Source organism: Cebus imitator, unplaced genomic scaffold (genome assembly GCF_001604975.1).
Source record: "Cebus imitator isolate Cc_AM_T3 unplaced genomic scaffold, Cebus_imitator-1.0 Scaffold45, whole genome shotgun sequence".
Classification (NCBI taxonomy): Eukaryota; Metazoa; Chordata; class Mammalia; order Primates; family Cebidae; genus Cebus; species Cebus imitator.
In genome coordinates this window covers 2,173,765-2,178,615 of record NW_016107360.1, presented here as the reverse complement: position 1 = coordinate 2,178,615, position 4,851 = coordinate 2,173,765, and the positions used below count along the sequence as shown (strand labels likewise).

Genomic DNA, 4,851 nt, shown 5'->3' with positions numbered 1-4,851 from the left:
TCCATCCCAAAAAAAAAAAAGAAAAGAAAAGAAAAAAGAAAGAAAGCATTAAAATTTTTTCTTTATGTCATTTTCTTTAAAAAAATAATTCATGGTAATGTCAATTTGTTTAAAATATATAAGCTTTATTTCTTCTAAGCTAAAGACTCCAATAAACAGCGTTTAAACTGTCACAGTGGGCAGACAATTTTTAAAAGATAAAATACTAAGATTGTATAGCTAAATTCACATAATTCATGTTACTCTGAACAGAGTGTCAAGAAATAAGACAATGGTGGAACAGAATAGAGGGTACCATGGAGTTGACTTAAGGGTGGCATCATAGAGGTCTTTTACTGGATCAGTGGGCAAATTTACTATGAAAGTAAAAACATGTCTTTACAGATATTTCTGTCATTAAAAAGTAAACATAAACAAAGACCTACAGATAGAAAGACAGTGAATAAGGAATAGTCTGACAATGAATTCTGATGGCATAAGGAATGTATTTGCTTCTTAAAAGTCATGCAAAATTACAAACACCCCCACTCCACACATACACACTTTAAAGGTTTATTTTATGCTCATGAAACTGGTCCTAGGCAGGTCAGCTACCATTCTCCTCTACAATATCTCTATTCCAGGGCCTAGGCACATAGAACATAGCTATCCTGAAAGTGCATTCTCATAATAGAAGGAACAAAGCTATGGTGGATGGGTGCATTGGCTCTAAAAGTTTCCACTTGAGAGTTACATACATCAGCTCTGCTCATATCTCATTAGCCAAAGCAAATCATTTGGCAGTGCTTAACTTCAGTGGAAAGAAGTATAATCCTCTCATGTGAGGGAAGTTCAAGTAGTATTGAGACTATTTTAATATTTATTAAGGTTTTCCTATATACAAGGCACTAGGCGAGGTGCTAGCACATAGATTATCACATTTAATTTTACAACCATACAGTTCAGGAACTGATAATTGTCACCATAAAAGAGGAGGAAAAATTAAGAAAGAATAATGTTAACTAGTTAAATCTCACAGCTAATGAATGAATAATGTACCCTAATTCAGGCACAGACAATCTGACTTTGGGGCCCAGCTCCTAACCAATTATACTGAAGTAGCAACGCAAGGCTCTACTGCACAGTTTATTGAATGCAGAAGGCAAAAGATGCAATGTTCGGAAATATGAGCAAAACAAAGGAAGCTTATAAGACTTGAGCACTAAGTCAGCAAGTCTTGGTAATACACGTATTCAGTAAACTTGATTACTTGCAAAAGCATTCCAGACCTACCTTGCAACATCAATAATAGCATAGAAAGAGGCATTTTAAGGGAATGAGGCCAAGAAAGCCAATAAAGATACTGTGAGACAGATATTTATTGAAAAAGAACAAAGACTAGACCAAGAGGACTGAACAAGTTAACTAAGATGTAGATCCCTGGCTCTTCAGGGTTCCCTGATTAGGAGGAATTTGTGGTCAAAACTAAACTCATATTGAATGTTTCTTAACTTATTGGTGTGTATATTAAAATGTTATCTTAAATCTAATTTAATAATAGTTTCATTTATAATACATACTTGTGACATTCTCAAATAATGCCATTTTATCAAATCTAAAATTTAGTGGATATTCCTCCTAGCAAAAATAACAATCAATCAGAACCATCTCAGACATGGTCACTGGAATTGAGATCATCATCATCACTGCAGCTAACATTTAATGAGCTTTCATAGGTATCACGTTTCTCTATATATGCACTATCTCAATCAACCAAAATAATAACCTTATAAGAAATGTACAATAATCAACCATGAGGTAACTGAGGCTTACAGGGATCAAGTAACTTGCCTAAGTTCACAGAACTGGTAAATGGTGAACCAATATTAGACTCCAAGTCTGTTGGATTCCATGGCTTGGCTTTCACACTGGCACTTACGCAGTTCCTTCCTTTGTGCCCTCCAGAATGAGTTAAGAAAAGACGGCAGGAGTGTATAGAATTAAGCCCAAACTGATACAATTACATAAAAGGCACATGAGATTAATCAATCAGCTATTTTCCAAACCCAAAACTTTACTTTTCCCCCATTTTCACTCACATCCATCAAAATAAAAACAATATGATATTGATTATATTCTAGTGTAAATACATTTCTGTTAATTTGGTCACTTTAAGCAGGATAAGCTTGCTGCTGTAGCTATAGAATTGTTTCCAGGGACTCAATGTAGGCAAACAAATATGTAAGTTGCTACCAGCATTTCCAGCTGGTCGAGTCCACCCTTTTCCTGCTCACCCAAATCTATCTAGTCCTCTTTTTCGTTTGTCCTAACCGGCCCAGTTGCTTCTTTTTCTTTCTCAAGCTACTCAACATAAAATCGTTCAGGTATGCAATTAGAACTCAATTCTCACATAAACTTATTACATAAAATGCTGCATATTTCTTTCAGTCCTATTATTCCTTGGTTCTAATCCTGGCCCTCTGATATACTAACAAAGGAAAAAGCTTTTTAAAAATTAAAAATTAGGTTATACTTTGAATATAATCACATTCTATAGTAAAGCACTTAAATAGACAAATAGATGTCTGAATGGATAAAAAATGAACACAGTATTGGCTCTTGGCTTGGCGCGGCCTGCTGCAATCCGTGGAGGAACGCGCCGCCGAGCCACCATCATGCCAGGGCACTTACAGGAAGGCTTCGGCTGACTGGTCACCAACCTATTCGACCAGTTATTTGACGACGAATCGGACCCCTTCGAGGTGTTGAAGGCAGCGGAGAACAAGAAAAAAGAAGTTGGCGGTGGCGGCGTTGGGGGCCCTGGAGCCAAGAGCGCAGCTCAGGCCGCGGCGCAGACCAACTCCAACGCGGCAGGCAAGCAGCTGCGCAGAGTCCCAGAAAAACCGCAAGAACCCCCTGCCCCCCAGCGTTGATGTGGTTGACAAGAAAGAGGAGACGCAGTCGCCCGTGGCGCCTAAGAAAGAAGGAATAAGACAAGTTGGAAGAAGACCTGATCAACAACTTCAGGGTGAAGGGAAAATAAATTGATGGAAGACCAGAAAGGCGACCACCTCGTGAACGAAGATTTGAAAAGCCACTTGAAGAAAAGGGTGAAGGGGGCGAATTTTCAGTTGATAGACCGATTATTGACCGACCTGTTCGAGGTCGTGGTGGTCTTGGGGGCTGTGGACGTGGAATGGGCCTAGGAGATGGATTTGATTCTCGTGGCAAACGTGAATTTGACAGGCATAGTGGAAGTGATAGATCTTTTTCACATCACAGTGGCCTGAAGCACGAGGACAAATGTGGAGGTAGCGGATCTCACAACTGGGGAACTGTCAAAGACGAATTAACTGACTTGGATCAATCAAATGTGACTGAGGAAACACCTGAAGGTGAAGAACATCATCCAGAGGCAGACACTGAAAATAAGGAGAATGAAGTTGAAGAGGTAAAAGAGGAGGGTCCAAAAGAGATGACTTTGGGTGAGTGGAAGGCTATTCAAAATAAGGACCGGGCAAAAGTAGAATTTAATATCCGAAAACCAAATGAAGGTGCAGATGGGCAGTGGAAGAAGGGATTTGTTCTTTATAAATCAAAGAGTGAAGAGGCTCATGCTGAATATTCAGTTACGGACCATCATTTCCGGAAGCCAGCAAATGATATAACATCTCAGCTAGAGATCAATTTTGGAGATCTTGGCCGCCCAGGACGTGGTGGCAGGGGAGGATGAGGTGGACGTGGACGTGGTGGGCGCCCAAACCGTGGCAGCAGGACAGACAAGTCAAGTGCTTCTGCTCCTGATGTGGATGACCCAGAGGCATTCCCAACTCTGGCTTAACTGGATGCCATAAGACAACCCTGGTTCCTTTGTGAACCCTTCTGTTCAAAGCTTTTGCATGCTTAAGGATTCCAAACGACTAAGAAATTTAAAAAAAAAAAAAGAGAGAGAGAGAGAGAAAGAGAGACTGTCATTCATACCATTCACACCTAAAGACTGAATTTTATCTGTTTTAAAAATGAACTTCTCTCGCTACACAGAAGTAACAAATATGGTAGTCAGTTTTGTATTTAGAAATGTATTGGTAGCAGGGATGTTTTCATAATTTTCAGAGATTATGCATTCTTCATGAATACTTTTGTATTGCTGCTTGCAAATATGATTTCCAAACTTGAAATATAGGTGTGAACAGTGTGTACCAGTTTTAAAAAAAATGAACACAGTATTAACTGAGCATATTATTAAATGTGTCAATTCATTTTGGATTCCAACCTTAACTGTTCATTTATGCTTAGCCCTTCATCATTTGTGGCTTTGTATAATCAGTGATCAGTAAACGGGTCACATTTTCAGTTTAATTTCAATGTAGTTTCAGTTTCATGGTAATTGGGTCACATTTTGCAGCTTAAAGAGAATATTTCATTCATTCTCTTCTCAGTCAGCCCAGATGGCTGACCTCTGCAGACTGCATCACCTGGGCTTCCTTGCCTTTGGGCACCTGATTCGGTTTGGCCAGTGTGAGGGTCAGAGAGAGAGGCCACACATTATTTAGTACCACCACTCCCAGCTCTGTCTGCTGGGACATAGCTTGGTAGTGACTGCATGCCTCTTCACCTTGAAGCTCCCAGAGCTACGTCTCTCACAGGGTTTGTTTAATTGCCCTCACTTCTCAGATCTTAAGACCTAGGGATACTAAGGACTTGCTCCTATTGCTGCAAGAATAGCAGAAGTACGCAGTTTCTAGGCACTTTATTGCTTGTTGACTTTTTAAAACCTTGCCTAAACCTCTGTAAGTTGTCACTGAAACCCTTTTTACATCTTTGATTGTGCCATCTGTTTTCCTGCCTGGACTATAATATAGGCTAAAACCA

The 4,851-nt window shown here is 39.6% G+C and overlaps 1 pseudogene across 1 annotated transcript; it reads left to right on the top strand.

Moving 5' to 3' along the window:
- Window positions 1–2,654: 2,654 nt before the first annotated feature.
- Window positions 2,655–4,183, top strand: LOC108303165 (annotated as a pseudogene). The gene has a single exon (XR_001824717.2). The product of XR_001824717.2 is annotated as a plasminogen activator inhibitor 1 RNA-binding protein-like (transcript).
- Window positions 4,184–4,851: the final 668 nt, after the last annotated feature.